Below are 20,078 nucleotides of genomic sequence, written 5' to 3' on the forward strand. Positions count from 1 at the left end.
AAGTTAAATATTTTTTTGGATCTATAACCAGTGCCAAAGTGATGCTGGAGTAAGAAAGAAACAAAGAACTTGACTTTCTCAGCTTCTCTTCCCTCAAAGAGGCAAAGCTGTCCCTGCAATGAACGGCCACATAAGTGTTGATGATGTATGTTGGCTGGCCTACAGGAAGAAAAAGAGAGAAATTCACCTGCCAATCTAGTATATACAGGGGCAAACGGTAACTAGAAAGGGTATTCCCTGCCAATGCCTTCCTACCTGCAGCTAGTAACCACTTATACCAGTGCTGCCACAGGCCCAGGTCAGACCTCCATAATCTTCACCTCCATAACCAAGTAACCGGTTGGTTCAGATGAGACCTAAACCAGTCTAGCAACAAAATGGGAGAGGTCAGAGCTTCAAAAGAATGCCAAATGCTATGGGTTAATCTGGGCCATGCCCAACCAGTTGTAACCTGGCTCCAACTGGAAATGCGCCAATCTGGCTTGGCCTACCTATACTATTCAGAGAGTTAGGATTCCCACTGCTGTAGAGAAGTTAGTACCTTAGCCCATATTATCACCTCCACCACTTAGGTTTGCTCCATATGAATCACCTCCAATGTCCTGTGGGCACCAAACCTGGAGTTTGCACGCAAGGGCAAGAGACTCCAACAGCCTCCATTCTGCTCATTGCTTCCCGTGCTGGCCACTTTTCCTCCACAGGTGCAGTAGATGCTGGGAGATTGTTTATTCTGGCTTATCCAAACCATGTGTTACAACTTGGCTGAGAAGATTAAGAACACTGCTGTAAATTGTCAGTTTTAAATTCTGCAACATGATGTAGTTTTCCAAATATCTTTGCTCCAAAATAGATGATGCTGCAGTGCTACTGTAACATCTCCTGACCAATAGAAGTTTCTGCCATGATATAAATGTTCTATAACCTCTACCGTCCCAAAATAGTAGCCACTAACCAAACGGAGCTACCGGGCAATTGAAATCTGACTAATGCAATAGAGGAAGTGAATTTTAAAATTGTCTTTAAACGTAATTACTTTAAATTTAGATAGACACACGTACCTAGTGGCTACCATATTGGGCAATGCCATTTATCACAAGAAGGAAGCTGCTCAGGACAACACCTAAAAAGCCGAATAGCTGCTCATAGATTATTAGCTACACAGTTGACGATTTTGTCACTTGTCCTGTGGACTCCAACACCAAGTACTTCAAATGACAGCTTTAAAAGATCATTTTGTATCAAAAGTTCCATTATCAAAAGCACAGAATTTTACACTAATAACAATCCAGGTTCTTCTGTGGGCCAGGCAGTGTTAACTTCCTCTTTTCTATTTCTGGGTTGTTTTAGTTCCCCACCCCTACCCACCCCCGGAAATTGATTTTACTGGTGGTACCCAAGCTTATGTTTCTCCATTTAAAAGAAAGGGGGAAAAAGACAATAAAAGGCAAGAAGAAATTTTTTTTAAAAAAAAGAAGAAAAACCACTGTAAAAAGAAAACAAAATAAGATGGCAGAAACAAATCCAAATATATCAATAGTCACTGTTTATTTTTATAAACAGTAAACTCACTGGTTAAAAGACAGTGATTTTAGGTTGTATGAAAGGATTCAAAAAAAAAAAACTGTTTGCTGTTCCCAAGAGACGACCAGGGTGAAGCAGAAAATGAAGAAAAAAATATGCCCGGTAAATATTAACTGAAAAAAAAAATCTGGTTTAACAACATTAATATCAACAAAATACATCTTGAAGCAAAAAACATTATTAGAGTCAAAGAGAGTCAATGAGGAAATACACACTGGGATGGTTAAGATTGTGTGTCAACTTGGTTGGGCCATTATTCTCAGTGTTTTGACAGTCATATAATGTTGTGATCACTTCCCTGTTGAGATTTGATACATGATCACCCCCGTGATGGGATCTGCTATGAGCAGCCAATCAGCTGAAGGGGAGTTTCCTTGGGCATGTGGCCAGCATTGAGTGTGGGCGAACGTTCAGGCAGGGCTCTGGGGCTCTTGCTCGTTCTGGATCCTGCAGCTGGCTCCTGTTCATCTCACCTCTGGTTCTTAGGACTTGAGCTAGCAGCTTACCTGCAATCTTGCCTGTCAGTCTTGGAATTCGTTGATCTTCACAGCCTGTGAGCAACAACCCTGCTCTCTGGCCTGCGGATCTTGGGTTCGCCAGCCCCTGTGGCTATGTGAATCGAGAGAAGCCTCTTTCCTGACCCACGGACTTGGGATGTTACAGCCTCTACAACCGCATGAGCTATTTCCTTGATATAAATATATATATATATACACACACACACACACACATATGTATGTACTTATACATTTTACTGGTTTTGCTTCTCTAGAGAACCCAGCCTAAGATAGACACACATTGCGATAGCCCCGAACATATACCTAACAACATAGACTAAAAATAAAGCCAATTTGATGGAATTACAAGAATAAATTCCACTATCACCGTGGTAGACTTTAACACCATTCTCTCAGAAAGTGATAAAGCTAGCAGAAGAAAATAGGTAAGGTACAAAAGATTTGAGAAATTCAATTACAAGCCTCATCCAAGGACATCTGTAGAACATTCACTTTACCTAACAAAGAGGAAATACGCATTCTTTTAAAGTACATATGTTCTTCTACTTCGTTAAGTAACATCTGGGATCTTAAAAGCCTGTGTGTGGCCATCTAAGATACTCCACTGGTCTCACCCCTTCAGGAGCAAGGGAGAATGAAGAAAACTAAAGATAAAAGGGAAAGATTAGTCCAGAGGACTGAAGGACCACAACTACCACAGCCTCCACCAGACTGAGTCCACTACAACTAGATGGTGCTTGGCTACCACCACTGACTGCTCTCACAGGGATCACGATAGAGGGTCCCAGACAGAGCTGGAGAAAAATGTAGAACAAAATTCTAACTCACAAAAAAGACCAGACTTACTGGCATGACAGAGACTGGAGAAACCCTGAGAATATGGCCCCCAGACACCCTTTTAGCTCAGTAATGAAGTCACTCCTGGGGTTCACACTTAAACTTTTCCCCATATTATCTTTTATTCATTAATGGGATCTTTTGAGGAGATGTTTGAAACAGCTATTAGCGCATCTAATTGTTTAAGTATTGAAAGCCATTTTAGAAAGTTTTTATACTTTTTGATTCATTCATTTTCTCTCTGAAATCACCTAAAATAAAGACAAACATTTATAAAATATATATATTTACTCATTCAGAAATATGTATCTCCCATGATATAAGCACTATACTAGTAAACAAAAACACCACCTTACAATCTATTGGGGGACAGAGATATTAAATAATACTTTTCAAATAATTTCACTCATGGATATATGTAACTATAAATAGAAGTACTCTGAAAGAAAGAAAATCTTTCTGTGAGAGACTCAGAACATCTAGAAAGGCTTTCCCAAGAAACAGATGCTTAAGCTAAGAATCAAAAGACAAATAGGAGTTACCAAGGCAAAGGCGATAGGTTAGTGAAGAACTTTCTGGATGGAGAACGTTCTGGATAGAGAATGTTCAGTGGAATTTGCAAAGATCCTGTGGTATGTATAATGTTCAAGGAACCTAAGGAAAATTGTGTTTGGGTTATGCGGTGCAGCGAATTACTTAGTATAGCCCTTCTAGCCATAGTCTCCCCAACATATCTGTCAGTTTGTCATACTGTGGGGGCTTGCGTGTCACTGTAATGCTGAAAGCTATGCCACTGGTATTCAAATACCAACAGGGTCACCAATGGTGGTCAGGTTTCAGCTGAGCTTCCAGACTAGGACAGACTAGGAAGAAGGATCTGGCGGTCTACTTCTGAAAAGAATTAGCCAGTGAAAACCTTATGAATAACAGTGGAACATTGTAAAGTAAAAGAGCTGAACAGAAGATTTCAAAGCCCAGCTCGAGAAGACAAAGTAAAGTATTATAATGACATGTGCAAAGACCTGGAGTTGGAAAACCAAAAGGGAAGAACACGCTTGGCATTTCTCAAGCTGAAAGAACTGAAGAAAAAGTTCAAGCCAAGAGTTGCAATATTCAACATTCTACAGGGAAAATGTTAAATGATGCAGGAAGCATCCAAAGAAGGTGGAAGAAATACACACAGTCACTATACCAAAAAGAATTGGTGGATGTTCAACCATTTCAGAAGGAAGCATATGATCAGGAACCAATGGTACTGAAAGAAGAAGTCCAAGCTGCACTGAAGGCATTGGCAAAAAATAAGGCTCCAGGAATTGACAGAATACCAACTGAGATGTTTCAACAGATGGATGCGGTGCTGGAGGTGCTCACTCCTCTATGCCAAGAAATTTGGAAGACAGCCGAGATCCATACTTGTATCCATACCAAAGAAAGGTGATCCAACAGAATGCAGACATTATCAAACAATATCATTAACAACATACACAAGTAAAATTTTGTTGAAGATCATTCAAAAGCAATTGCAGCAGTACATCAACAGGGAACTGACAGAAATTCAAGCCAGATTCAGAAGAGTGTGTGGAACAAGGGATATCGTTGCTGATGTCAGATGGATCATGGCTGAAAGCAGAGAATACCAGAAAGATGTTCACCTGTGTTTTATTGACTATGCAAAGGCATTCTACTGTGTGGAGCATAACAAATTATGGATAACATCTAGAAGAATGGGAATTCCAGAACACTTAATTGTGCTCACAGCAAACTTGTACTTAGACAAGAGGCAATCATTTGAACAGAACAAGGGGATACTGAAAGGTTTAAAGTCAGGAAAGGTGTGCATCAGGGTTGTATCCTTTCACCATACTTATTCAACCATATGCTGAGTTGGACTATATGAAGAAGAACAGGTCATCAGGATTAGAGGAAGACTCACTAACAACCTGCTTCATGCAGAAGACACAACCTTGCTTGCTGAAAGTGAAGAGGAATGAAGCACTTACTGATGAAGATCAAAGACTACAGCTGGATTATGGATTATGGATTATGGATTACACCTCAACATAAAGAAAACAAAAATCCTCACGATTGGACAAATAAGCAACATCATGATAAACGGAGAAAAGATTGAAGGTGTCAAAGATTTCATTTACTTGGATCCACAATTAACGCCCATGCAAGCAGCAATCAAAAAATCAAACAACACATTGCACTGGGCAAATCCGCTGCAAAAGATCTCTTTAAAGTGTTAAAAAGCAAATATGTCACTTTAAGGACTAAGGTGTGCCTGACCCAAGCCATAGTGTTTTCAATTGCCTCATATGCATGTGAAAGCTGGACAATGAATAAAAAAGACCAAAGAAGAATTGATGCCTTTGAATCATGGTGTTGGTGAAGAATATTGAATATACCATGGACTGCCAGAAGAATGAACAAATCTGTCTTGGATGAAGTATGGCCAGAATGCTCATCAGAAGCGAGGATGGTGAGACTTCATCTCACATACGTTGGACATGTTATCAGGAGGAACCATTCCCTGGAGGAGGACATCATGCCTGGTGGAGAGTCAGTGAAAAAGAGGAAGACCCTCAATAAGATGGATTGACACAGTGGCTACAACAATGGGCTCAAGCATAACAATTGTGAGAACTGCTCAGGACCAGGCGGTGTTTCATTCTATTGTACACAGGGTCACCGTGAGTTGGAACTGACTGAATGGCACCTAACAACAATAACAATTGGACATACATGGTTATTCTAAGCTAGAGATATAAATTTGGAGATACCCTATATAGATGGTGTTCGAAGCCTGAGGGGAGAGTATAAAATGGAAAAGAACCTGAGACAAGAGTTAACTTGTACAAGCTCAAACTCTGCAGGTTGACCTCCCAGGAATGGAGTTAATTTCCTGAAAAGTTCAATGAAAACGAGTTAAATCTGAGTGTTAAAGACAATTTATCCCAGTAGAATATTTGACGTATTGGATCAGTGTTTGCAGGAGGGAGGAATAACAGAAAGAAAGCTGGAGTAGGATGTCACATTGAGGGAAGATTTTTTGTTTTGTTTTGTTTTTTAAAGTTATCCTGTAACTGATGTTTAAAGGTTCTGGTTGAGACTAATTAAATATTACAGAGAAAGAGTAATAATTGATGATGTAAGAGCCAATGCAGAGGAAGCTTTGTAAATAAAAACTGCTAAATGTCCAACAAAAAGAAAATCATTCAATAAATTGTGGTATGTTTATATAATTGCAGTCATTCAAAGCAGTGTGTGTGCGAAATGGATAGCAATGATTGTAGGGGAGGGAGTGAGGAAGCTCTGGAGATGGAAAACTAAGTGACAAGAGGCAAGGCATAAGAGGGAAAATTATTACTGTATATTCTTAGAACTTTTTAATTTGGCTTCTATAAATTCATTACTTATTTAAAATGGTGAAAATAAATAAAATAAGTAATTTTAAACAATCAAAAGCAATGATATACATATAAAAAATATTATTGACATGATAGAGTGGGCATTGTGGTTGCCTACAAAACATTCAGTCTCCCTATTTTGGTGACAATCCCTATTTTCGTTTTCTTTCTCTCTCTCTGTTTTAGGTTTAAGAAATATTATTAAGGAAACTTTCTACAAAAGTTGTCATGGATTGAATTGTCATGGATTGAATTGTGTCCCCCCAAAAATGTGTGTAGCAACTTGGCTAGGTCATGATTCCCAGTATTGTATAATTATGTAATCTGATGTGATTTCCTTATGTGTTGTAAATTCAATCACTATGATGTAATAAGATGGATTAGCAGCAGTTATACTGATGAGGTATACAAGATTGGGTAGTATCGTAAGCCAATCTCTTTTGAGATATAAAAGAGAGAAGCAAGCAGAGACACATGGAAACCTCACACCACCAAGAAAGCAGTGCTGGGAACAGAGCTTTGGACCTGAGGCTCCTGCACTGAGATGCTCCCAGACCAATGGAAGACTGATGCATCACAAAGACTTTTCTCCAGAGCCGACAGACAGACAAAGCCTTCCCCTGGAGCTCATGCCCTGAATTTGGATTTGTAGCCGCTGGACTGTGAGAGAATAAACTTCTCTTTGTTAAAGCCATCCACTTGTGGTATTTCTGTTATAGCAGCACTAGATGACTAAGACAAAAGTAAATAGCAAAATAAAATCCAATATACTCATTACCCAACCAATCTTGTTTTGGCAATATCTTTGATCACTCCTCCACCCTCACACTGGATTATTTAAATGTAAATCTCAGACATGATAGCATTTCATCTGTAATTATTTCTGTATGTATCTCTAAAAGGCAAGTATCCAAAAAATGCTATTGCACACAAAATATTTGCAAAAATCCATTGATATCATCAAATATCCAGAGAATGTTCAGATTTTCTCAAGTGTCTTAGACATTTTTAACAATTGGTCTGTTTGAATTAGAATCCAAATAATGCCCATGTATTGCATTTTGTTGATATGTCTCTTAAGCCTCTTTTATTCTATAGGATTCCCCTCTTCTTTTTATTTTCCTCTTACCACTTACTTATAACTTGAAATTCCATTCAGGTGTCCATACTTCTGCATAGCCCATATTCTTTTGAAAATTCTGAGTCTACCCCTGACTCTAGGGATGAAGCATGTGGCTCAGATGCAATATTATCGCGGGCCATTGATGATAGTTCAGAATTCAAGCCAACGAGAAATAAGAAGCCTTTACTGAGAACTTTCAGGAAAGAAGCTTTCTTGCTTTTCTGAAGAAGCTTCCAGAATTCAAGCTTTCTCTCTCTTTCTCTACCTCTCTTTCTCCCTGAACGTGGAGAAAGAAGACTGTAGTACTGGAATTTGTTGGCAGCTGTTGTGGACTGAATTGTGCCTCCCCAAAGTAAGTACTGAAATCCTAACCCCTGTATCTATAAACATGACCCTTTTTGGAAATAGTATTTTTCTTTCGTTGTTAATGAGATCATACCAGAGTAGGGTGGGTTCCAAACCTAATCACTTGTTTTTTAAACCCAATCACTTCTGAGTTATATATAGAGCAGAATAGATACAGAGGCACACAGAAGCTGAAGGCAGATGCCATGTGAAGACCCCTCTGCAAGCAAAAGAATGTCAAGGATTACCTGCAGACGCTAAAAACTAGGAGAGAGGCCCACAGGAAGAATTGACATGATTAAAACCCTGATTTGGACTTCCGGTCCCTGAACTTTGGCCCACCCTCAGTCTGAGTCAGCATACAACCCTCCTTAAGGATCCCTCTTGAAGAATAGGCTGGGCTCAGTGTAAAACCTTCGTTGATCTACAATCCAATCAGGCCATCCTTTTATCCCACTTCTCCACACCCGGTTCTTTCTAACCTTGTTATATAGTCTCTAATCAATCATAAATTACCTTCTAATGCTTTCTTTTAGCCCAGGAACAAAGTTTTGGTAAAATTTGTTCAGAAAACTCTAGATGTATAGAAACATCCATTGTGACTGCTGATGAATGCCAGACATCACAGGTACACAGTTGCTATCAGCTATTTGTTGCTGACAACAAACACTGGATACCACAGCAATCACTAGAATGGATTACAGAATCCATTATTTATATTATTGGCTTCCACTCAAACTCTGGGGCAGGAGAAACTTAAGACATGTGCTTGTGACTTAGCTGCAAAGGAGGCTGGGAAAATGGGTCTATCCTTCTGTAGTGGGAGGTAGACTGACTGTAGCCACGAGATATACTACGGGGAGTTGCCCCCAAAAAAGAAGGGAGTTAAGATACTGGGTAGCCGCAAAAAACAATAAATGTCCACAACCTTGCTACTCCACCTGCATTCTTTATCTCAGTCCTTATCTACATCCATCCAAATGCATAAGCCAGAAATCATGGCATCACCTTTGAATTATTCACAACTACATCCTATTGGTCTCACAGTTTGGTTGACTTTTTCTCTTAAGCATTTCTTGAATCTATCCTTTTATCTCGATCCCTATTACTATGGCCACAACTGGATTTTCATCATGGATTATTACTATAGCGTCTCACTTGGTTCCCCTGTGCCAGGCCTCACTCCTGCGATCAATCTTCCACACTGCTAATCACACACAGGTCTTACTAATATTTGATCATATTATTCCTCTACTTAGAGCCTGTCAGGAAATTCTCATCACATTCAGAATAAAGTTCAGACTATTAGAATGGCATACAAAACTCTTTTGATTTTCCCTATCTTCAGCTCTAGCTTCTTTCAGTATTCTGCTATGTGAGCCCTTCACTCCAATCATGACAAAATATTTGTTATTCTGCAAATGTATTGTCCTCTCAAACATCATCACGTTTTTACACTGTTGTTGACTTTGCCTGTAATGTCCTTCCAACCACATTTATCTGCTTGTTAGTTGCCATCGAGTCAGTTCCAACTCATAGCGACCCTACATACAACCGAATGAAACACTGCCCAGTACCCTGCCATCCTCACAATCATTGTTATGCTTGAATCCATTGCTGCAGCCACTGCGTCAATCCATCTCATTGAGGGTCTTCCTCTTTTTCGCTGACCCTCTACTTTACCAAGCATGATGTCCTTCTCCAGGGACAGATCCCTCCTGATAACATGTCCAAAGTATGTGAGACATAGTCTCCCCATCCTTGCTTCTAATGAGCATTCTGGTTGTACTTCTTCCAAGACAGATTTGTTCATTCTTACCTGCTTAACTCCTACTTTGTCTTCAAGACTCAGCCGATGCTATTCCCCAGGTGAGTTAGGGGCCCGTCCTCTGTGATCTCATAGCTTAATCTACACTTATGTATTACAGCTTACTCACCATATGTTAGATTATATTACTGTCTGTCTCCCACACTAAGGGATTTCTTCCAGAGTAGAGTCTTATTATCTCTATACCCTCATTGCCTTGAATATTTAATAATTATTTGGTGATGGAATAAAGCACATCAATAGAGAGAGAAAAAGAAAGAATTTCCATTGGACAGATGAAACTTAGATCTAAACAGACTAGATGACTTGCCCAAAGCCACACAGCAAATTAATGGCAGAACTTGAGCTAGAATTCTTAATACTTAACTTACTACTTTCTCCTCTCTGTTATAACACCTCTCCTACAAGGCACATTGCATCTTATGAAAATCTCACTGTAGATTTGAGTCTGGTAATTTGCTTCTACATATGGACGGGCCACATGTAATCTGAAGTAGAAATATTCATAAATATTGCCTCAGTAGCAACTCTTAGTGGTAGGAGGCTGTTCTCAGGAAACACCTCAGGAAATGTTACTCAGGTTTTATCAATGCCATATGCATATATATACACAGAGAAATTCCTTCTATTAAAAGTATTTAAAAGTCAATGTCTTACAACAGTTGATTTACCTCAGTGGTGTTTGAGTGGATGGTAATTACATGAGGGCAAAAATTTGGGTTTTAAAGGAGCACAAAAGGTTTCAAGTCACTGACATGTCAATAATATGGGAAGGTTTTGTGTTATCACCCTTACTAATCAAATCAGATGACTGTTGATATCCCTTCCAGTGCTTAGATGCTGTAATGGCAGCAATTTTCTGCTCAGTAAATATAATGGACAGCCAACTGACAAGCGGCCACAGCACATGGATGACCTGGAACAAATCATCCAACTCTGCATGTGAGGCTGCTATTATAGAACCAGCGCAGAATACACCATAACTGGAAGCCTAACTGTGGCTCAGTACCACAGCCCTAAGGAGCCCTGGTGGCACAAACTTTAAGCACTCGGCTGCTAACCAAAAGATTGGTGGTTCAAACCCACCCATCAGCTCCATGGGAGATAGACCAGATGATCTACTTCCATAAAGAGTACAGTCAACAGAATCCAATGGGGCAGTTCTACTCTGTCACATGGAATCACTATGAGTCAAAAACGACTTAACAGCACCTGACAACAACCACAGCCCTAGGTCCCTGGGCTGCACAAATGGTTAAATGCTCAACTACTAGCTGAAAGGATGGCAGTTATAATCCACCCAGAAGCGCCTCAGAAGACAGGCCTGGAAATCTGCTTCTGAAAGGCCACAGCCTTGAAAACCCTATGGAGCAGTTCTACTGTGCACACACGGGGTTGACAGCAACTAACAACAACAACAACCGCAATCCTGTGGATACTAGAGAAGTACTTCCAATTCACTACTGCTTGGTGTTTTATAGCCTCAGGTTAGCAGATACCTACTTGGACTGTGGTAACTTCCCAAGATCCATAGGTCGGCAGCAGGCTGGAGACTTCTGCAAGCTTATGTCCCAAGATCCGTAGGGCAAACTGCACCTCCAAGGACACTCGCCTTTCAACTGACTGGTTCATCACATCAGATCACATCATGGAAAGTAATTACATTATATTACATGATGTTACATTACAGCAACCAGGCCAGTATCTGGCCAAAGCACTGAGAATCATAGCCTAGTCAAGTTAGCACATAAAATTAACCATCACAGCATCTTTTGGTCAAATGAAAAACTCAGGTGGCAGATGCAGGCCCAGTTTGCTACTTCAGTGTCTCCACATGCATCCCCTGGAGTTGCTACAGAACTTGAAATAGTATTCTTATCTAATGCATACCAGAGTAGAACTCAGGGGCCAGGACCGTAAGCCTGACTGGAGAGCAAGATGAATGACATGTAGGCAGATCAGAAAAGACAATACCATATGAACACAATGGGAATTCAGAACCACGGACAGTGTGTTAGTTTCCTAAGACGGCCTTCACAAAGCACAAGGAAGTGGGTTGCTTAAAACAACAGCAATGTATTGTTTCACAGTTCTGGTGACTAGAAGTCTGCATGCAAAGCATATTAGGGTCATGCTTTCTCTGAAGCCTCTAAGGGAAGAACCTTCCTTGTCTTTTCCTAGCTTCTGGTTGTTCCTGGTGTTCTTGGCTTGTAGATGCATCACCACAATCTCTGCTTCCACAGGTCTTCACATGGCCGCTTTTCCTCTGTATCTGTGTTTCTTCCCCTCTTTTTATAAGGATACCACTCATATTGGATTAGGACTCCCCCCACCACCACAGTATGACTTCTTGTTAACTGATATCTTAAAAAATCCTATTTCCAAACAAGGTCACGTTCATTGGTACCAGAGGTTAGGACTTCAACATATCTTTTTGAGGTACACACTTTAATCCACATCAGACAGTGATACATGTACCTTCACCTTCCTTACTGTCACCCTGTAACTGTGTATAGTTTGCTCATTCAGAAAGTTTACTGTATGTCAGAAGTGGCTAGAGTGACGGCACAAGCAAGGTTCAGGGGCCAATTCAACATCCACAGAGCCCATGCAGAGGCATGGAAAAGGTCTTAAAATCCAAAGACAGGTATCCAGAGGTCACACTTAGGAAAATGAAAAGTAGAATCTGAGGGAAAAAGGGAGGATTAGGGTACACTCTAAGGCTGAATAAAGTAAAAAGGGAAGGGATTCAGCCCTGAAGACTAGAACTTCAAGTTCTGAAGCAGGCAAGCAGGTCAAAACAATAGGGCTACTAGAGTAAGGTCTTCCTGCCCTTTGATCTGAACTCAATTAAATTTAAGTTGATTCAAATATACAAGCACTAAATGCATACAGAGAACACAAGAAAGATGTTTAACTGTGTTTTATTGACTATGCAAAGGCATTTGACTGTGTGGATCATAACAAATTATGGATAACATTGAGAAGAATGGGAATTTCAGAACACTTAATTGTGCTCATGAGGAACCTGTACATAGACCAAGAGGCAGTCGTTTGAGCAAAACAAAGGGATACTGCATGGTTTAAAATCAGGAAAGCTGTGCATCAGGGTTGTTTCCTTTCACCATAGTTATTCGGTCTGTATGCTGAGCAAATAACCTAAGAAGTTGGACCATATGAAGACGAACGTTGCATCAGGATTGGAAGAAGACTTATTATCAACCTGTGTTATACAGATGACACAACCTTGCTTGCTGAAAGTGAAGAGGTCTTGAAGCACTTCCTGATGAAGATGAAAGACCACAGCCTCCAGTATGGATTACACCTCAATATAAAGAAAACAAAAACCCTCACAACTAGACCAATAAGCAACATCATGATAAACGGAGAAAAGATTGAAGTTGTCAAGGATTTCATTTTACTCGGATCCACAAGCAACGCCCATGGAAGCAGTAGTCAAGAAATCAAACGATGTATTGCATTGGGCAAATCTGCTGCAAAAGACCTCTTTTAAGTGTTAAAAAGCAAATATGTCACTTCGAGGACTAAGGTGTACCTGACACAAGCCATGGTGTTTTCAATCACCTCATATACATAGAAAAGCTGGACAATGAATAAGGAAGACCAAAGAAGAATTGATGCCTTTGAATCATGGTGTTGGTGAAGAATATTGAATATACCATGGACTGCCAGAAGAATGAACAAATCTGTCTTGGAAGAAGTACAGCCAGAATGTTCCTTAGAAGTGAGGATGGTAAGACTTCGTCTCAGTTACTTTGGACATGTTATCAGGAGGGATCAGTCCCTGGAGAAGGACATCATGCTTGGTAAAGTAGAGGGTCAGCGAAAAAGAGGAAGACCCTCAACAAGATGGATTGACACGGTGGATGGGCTCAAACATAGCAACGACTGTGAGAATGGTGCAGGGCCTGGCAGTGTTTCGTTCTGTTATACATCGGGTAGCTATGAGTCGGAAGTAACACAATGGCACTAACAACAAAAAAATGTATGCCAGTAATAGTGAGATGATGGTTTTAAGCAGTAATCCTGGTATGGACAGATAAGAGGTAACAGATTTACACTAATCACAGGTGTGAATAGTATCGAACAGATGTTATTGATTACAACTGTGGCCCAGGGCCTCTAGGGAACACCTCATGGTCTTGACATTCGCAAGCAGATGCCTTAATTCACTATCAGTTATTTTCCACTAACCCAGAGAAGATAATGAAAACAGGTGTGAAATAGTTCAGAAAGGGAAAATTGATAAATACTGGCATGGTCATCTCACCCTCATCTTAGGTGTTTCACTTTAACATGTTTTCTCTCTCAAGACTCAAAATAACTTTATATGGACCTTGTTATGCATTGAATCATGTCCCTCAAAAATATGTATTGAAGTCCTTGCAGTTTGTACCTGTGAATTTGATCCTGTTTGAAAATAGAATTTTTGTTATGTTAATGAGGTCATACCAATGTAGGATGGGTCCTAAATCTAATTATTTCTGAGTTATAAAAGGAGCAGGTTAGACACAGAGACACAGAGAGGAGTCAGATGCCATGTGAGGATTGTCTATAAGCAAAGGAATGCCAACGATCCCTGACAGTCACCAGAATCTAGGAGAGAGGTCCAGAGAAGAAACTGACATTGCCAAGACCCTGACTTGGACTTCTACCCTCCAGAACTGTGAGAAAATACATTTCTAATATTTAAAGCCACCAACTTGTGGTATTTCTGTTATGGCAGCACTAGGTAACCAAGACAGACCTGCTTTAGGTCTTTGCTTTTACCACGGGGAAAAAAACGTAAGCTAGTGTGTGCATGTGTATGTGCATGTATGTGCGTGTTTATACAAGTTGATAAGAACTTTTGTCTTGATTTTATCCAAAATGAATAAAGGGATGCCAACACAATTGGGAGAAATAGATAAGTAAGCATAATATAGAGAGAAAATTTTTTTTTTTTTTTTTTTTTTTACTTCAAGAATAAAATTACCTTTTATTTAGAGCAAGAAGAAAATCCTTATACTATCCCTTTAAATATTTTAAATAAAGTCTTAGAAGAAGCAAACCAAGAGTACAGTGGGTAAGGTTCTTAACATCAGAGACTCCTTTCTCAGGGATTAACAATGCTGCCAATCTAGTGTGAAGAAACCGTAAATGTAAATTCAAAAGTTTGGCAAACAAACAGGCAGAAGTGCTAGAGGACTGTATACTCACTTTAGTTTGCTGCATCATTAGCACAACTATCATGAATACAAATGTGAGGTGGCACTCTTCCTTGATTTCTACAGTGGATTTGGTTTGATGTGACTGATTAGGTGGATGTCCTCAAACTTCCTTAATATTCCATGTTTACTTTTTCCAGATTTGTGTTTTGTATGTTATACTATACCCTCCTGATAAAAGATGCAGTCTCTGGCCAGGGATATATAGGAAATTATATGCTGGCAACCAGTATACTTCTGCTAGAACTTGCACTCAGATACTGCCTAATAACAAGGAAGATTAAGGGCCAAGACTGAACCATAATGATTTTTCTTCTGCAGATGCTGTAATTAGCTCTTAGAATTAAAACAAACAAACAAACAAATAAAAATGCCAGTTGCCATAGAGTCATCTGCAACTCATGGTGGCTCTTTGTGTGTCAGAGTAGAACTGTGGCCCATAGGGTTTTCAATGGCTGATTTTTCTGAAGTAGACTGCCAGGCCTTTCTTCTGTGGCACCTCTGGATGGACTCAAACCTCTAACCTTTCGGTTAGAAGTCAAGCACATTAACCATTTACATCACCCAGGGACTCCAGCTCCTAGAATAGGGGTCAGCAAATTTTACATGTAACGGGCCAGATAGTGAATACTTTAGGTTGCTTGGGCTACATATTCTTCCCCATCATGTATTCTCTCTCTCTCTCTTTTTTTTAACAACAATTAAAAGATGTGAAAACCATTTTTAGCCTATGGTCTGTCTACAAACAGGCTGAGGGCCAATTTGACCCACAGGACATAGTTTGCCAACTCCTGCATGAAAAAAAAAAAAAAAAGACTAGAGGAAGATTAGAGTCAATGAGCTGAAAGAAAATATTGGGAGGACGGCACATTAATGAAAGCAGGGTAATATAAATAACTTTCTAAAGAACATGTGATACTGCTTTTCTTAAAGGAATGGTATGGCCATACCATATATGTTTTAGTTTCTTTGACACATAAAATTTTTTATCCCTTGGAAAAGGATACAAATTTTTCCTTTCCATACAAGCAGTGCTGTTTGAAGGAATAAATTGATAAGTGAGACCACTGACACAGTCAGTGGAATATTCACTACCGTCCTTGACGTTCTTCCTCACATCAAAGATGGTACAAACGACTATCCAAGAGAATATATTCGTTCTGTATCACGTGGGGGAAAATATGTGTGTGTGTGTGTGTGTAGGAACTATGTATATGTGTGTTTACCTATGTAATAAATAATAAATATATAAAATACATGTATATATAATAAATATTTATAAACATGCATATTTATATATTTGCCCCAGTTCACAGTTCCCACTTTTGTAAAACACAGCTTTCATATATAATTTCAAAAGATATGTAAGGCAGCCAATACGATATAATGGATGAGTAGGAATGGTCATTGCCAGCCATCTAGTTACTAGATTCTGTGATAATTGCCTCCCACCCCCATGAGGTACTGGACATACCCACTGTTGCAGGTAGGAGGTCATAGTGCAATACTCATGTGTGGAGCGAAGAGGGCACTGCACTTCTCTGACCACCATTGCCAAGGTACACCTTACCTGTTTCCGTTTAAGCACATAGCTGCTCCTCTAGGGAGAAGAAATTGTTAACAAATTTATTTAGATTAAATAATCTTATTGTCAAGGAGGCAATACCACCTGCTACGATTGAATCCCGTATGTGCTAATTACCTTACAGAACAGAAAAGCTATGGAGGGATTAGAGCAATGAATGATTGGATGGGTGAACAAATAGGTCAGCTAGAGATGAGTGAACTGATTTGTCTAATTTTAGAACTGAGCCCTACAAACTCCTGCCTGAACTCAATTATTCAATTGCTTCTGGATCTTTAGAATTTCTTGTATGTTTTTAAACCTTCCGACTTCTTAATTACCATGTATTTGCCAGTCTTCTGCCTCTGGAGAATTACAAGTGACACAAAAACACACTTTCTCACAAAATTGCATTTGTAGAGGCTTATGATTTGTCAGAAGATTCTCTTCTATCCTGTAAGATTGTCATGATTTCCCTAATACCCATTGTGCAAAGGCTCTGAATGTGCAACTGCACGGACCACAATCATGAACAAATACCAAAATGTAACATAAAGTTGTTCCTTCATAACATTTATCAGCAGATTGGACTTTGTGATTTCAGTAGTTACTATGAGGTCATAAGTTAAGCAGCCAACACAGAGGATTTGCTGATCTAGGAGTCAAGCTATACAGACCCTTAGCTCATTTCTGCCTTAAAGGGATGTGTGAAGTTAAGACATTTAACTCCTCAGTGCCTCAGTTTTCTCCTTTTATAACATTGATTTTACATGCTAATACCTATTCCTCAGTTAATACTAAAGTTATCTAAGAAAAGGGAAAGGGAGAGAGCTCTTTATTTTGCTCTTCTCCCTGCCTTTCAAATGTACCCTTCTTAATCATTATGTGAGACCCACAAAAAATTAAAATACCAGATGTAGTGATAGAATGAGAAAGAACATGAGCTAAAGTCTTTTAGCATACTATTGATACAAGTAGTTTAATGGAATTTAAATTTCTAGGTAATTGATTTTATATTTGATCACTGGTCAAATTAAGAAAAAAAAAAAGCTAAGATATTCCGAAATATGATCTGATTTAACCCTTGTTTTAATTTCCTTAGCAACCAAATACCATCTCTATATGTGCTACCCAGAGATCTCATCCCGGTGGTGAGAATTAAGTCAGAGAGAGTTTACATCAGACCAGTTTTTATCATCACAGGAAACATGAAGGTCACCCATGTATTTGGGCATAGCAGGGGCTCCAACCAAGTCAAAACCAGCATGCAGGCATGTCTGGACCTGACTTTTAAGTTTCTTTTCTAATCTTACCTTTCTTTTCTCCCTTGCCACCCCTTAATACATGCATGCTCCCCCAGCCAAACACCTGGGGCAAAAAAAGACAGTATTTTATGTATCTTGGATACTGGTTCCCTGACTCAGCTCCATTCATTCATATTGGAACCCTCTAGAGAGAGAGGTTAAAAAAAAAAAAAAAAAAAAAACCATTGCCCTGACCTATGGCGATTCCATGTGTTACAGAGTAGAACTGCTCCAAAAGGTTTTCTTGGATGCAATATTCATGGAAGCTGATCGTCAGGCCTTTATTTTGGGCACCTCTGCGTGGGTTTGAACTGCCAACCTTTAGGTCAGTAGCAGAGAGCAAACCATTTGCACCACTCAGGGATCTTAGAGAGGTTACAAAAAGAAATCCAGGGAACATTTTATATGGCACTCTAGGAGCCAAGGGGATACAGCTTGATGTAAGTGAGGAAGAGGGGCATCCTCCATGTCTTCTGACAGCACAGCATGACTTCATAGCACCAACAATAACTTCAGAAAATGCAGATATAGCATCTCTGAAAGTAATGAAAGATGACATCTTCAATTGATTCAATATTATGTTGGACATGCATTTCAATAAATTTTCTTGAGCTTTTTCTGGAACTCACTTAAGTTACTTGAAAACAGTTTGTCGCTTTGGGGTTTTGATTTAATTTCTTTTTTTAGATGGGACCAGAAGAGTTCTAGGGTTAATTATTCCCTCTTACTGAGACAAGGCCCTGCGTGGAGCAAATGGTTAAGTGCTCAGCTACTAAACAAAAAGATTGGTGGTTGAAAACTATATGGAGCACAGTGTTACTCTGATACACATGGGGTTGGCTTGAGTCACAGTCAACTTGATAGCAAGTGTTTGTTTGTTTTTTCTCTTTCCTGAGGCAAGACCCTTCTGAGCATTCTACCTGAGCTATTAATTTTTCCAGTCTAACTAGTGGGGACATGTTTTAGTTTCCTAGTGCTGCTGTAACACAAATACCACAAGTGGGCAGCTTTAAAGAATATAAATTTATTTTCTCAGAGTTTTGGAGACTAAAAGTCCAAATCAGGGTCTCAGCCATGTTGATTCCTTCCCTGTTAGTAGCCCCAGGTATTCTTTGGTTCTTGATGATCCTCATATGGCATACATCTTCCCCAGTATGCTGATACATGTCTCTGTCTATGCTGCTCTTTATAAAACTCAGATTTGATCAGGTTTTGGATCCACTCTACACCAGGTTGACCTTAACTGATTGATTACATTACATTAAATTGCATTATGAAAAGTGATTATATTACATTAGATTATATCCACAGGTATAGGGGTAGGATTTCAACACATATTTTGGGGGGACACAATTCAATGCATAATGGAACAGGTACTATTTGTGTTAAAAAGTAAAGATGTCACCTTGAGGGCTAAGTTGTGCCTGATTCAAGCCATGGTATTTTTAATGGCCTTATATGCATGTGAAAGCTGGACAATGAATAAGGAAGACTGAAGAAGAATTGATGCATTTGAATTATGGTGTTGGTGAAGAATACTGAATATTACCTGGCACTGCCAGAAGAATGAATAAATCTATCTTGGAAGAAGTAGAGCCAGATGCTCCTTAGAAGTGAGGATGGCAAGATTTCATCTCACATACTCTGGACATGCTATCAGGAGGGACCAGTCCCTGGAGAAGGACATCATGCCTGGTAAAGTAGAGGGTCAGTGAAAACGAGGAAGACCTTCAATGAGATGGATTGACACAGTGGCTGCAACAATGGGCTCAAACACAGCAAAGATTGTGAGGATGGTGCAGGACCGGGCAATGTTTCATTCTGTTGTGCACAGGGTAGCTATGAATTGGAACCAGCTCGAAGGCACCTAACAACAACAACAGCATGAACACAGAGTAATATTCCCTTTAATCCTTTCAGATGTTTCTTTTGCCAGCCTCAAGTAGTTCTGTTATATGCAGGTGCTGATCAGTACTCTGCTGAATATTTGAGAGAGATGCTTTGCAGATCTCTGGAGTTCTCTCTCTGTACAGCTCTCTCCTCTATGGTACTCTGGTCTGAGAACCCTTGCTGCCTTGGTCTCTCCCTGTTCTCAGCTCTGTTTCTTCAGTTCAGGGAGTCCTGGGATCACCTGGGTTCTCTCCCTCTGTTCCACTACAAACTCTCTCAAGGCAGTAAGCTGGGGCAATTGCAGGGCTCGCTTTGTTTGTTTCTCATCTCTCAGAAATTACTGTCCTTTGGTCCCAACCACCTGGAGTAAAGGAGAACGAAGAACACCAAAGACACAAGGAAAGTATTAGCCCAAGAGACAGAAAGGGCCACATAAACCAGAGACTTCAT

This window comes from Trichechus manatus, unplaced genomic scaffold (genome assembly GCF_000243295.1).
Source record: "Trichechus manatus latirostris isolate Lorelei unplaced genomic scaffold, TriManLat1.0 scaffold00017, whole genome shotgun sequence".
NCBI lineage: Eukaryota > Metazoa > Chordata > Mammalia > Sirenia > Trichechidae > Trichechus > Trichechus manatus.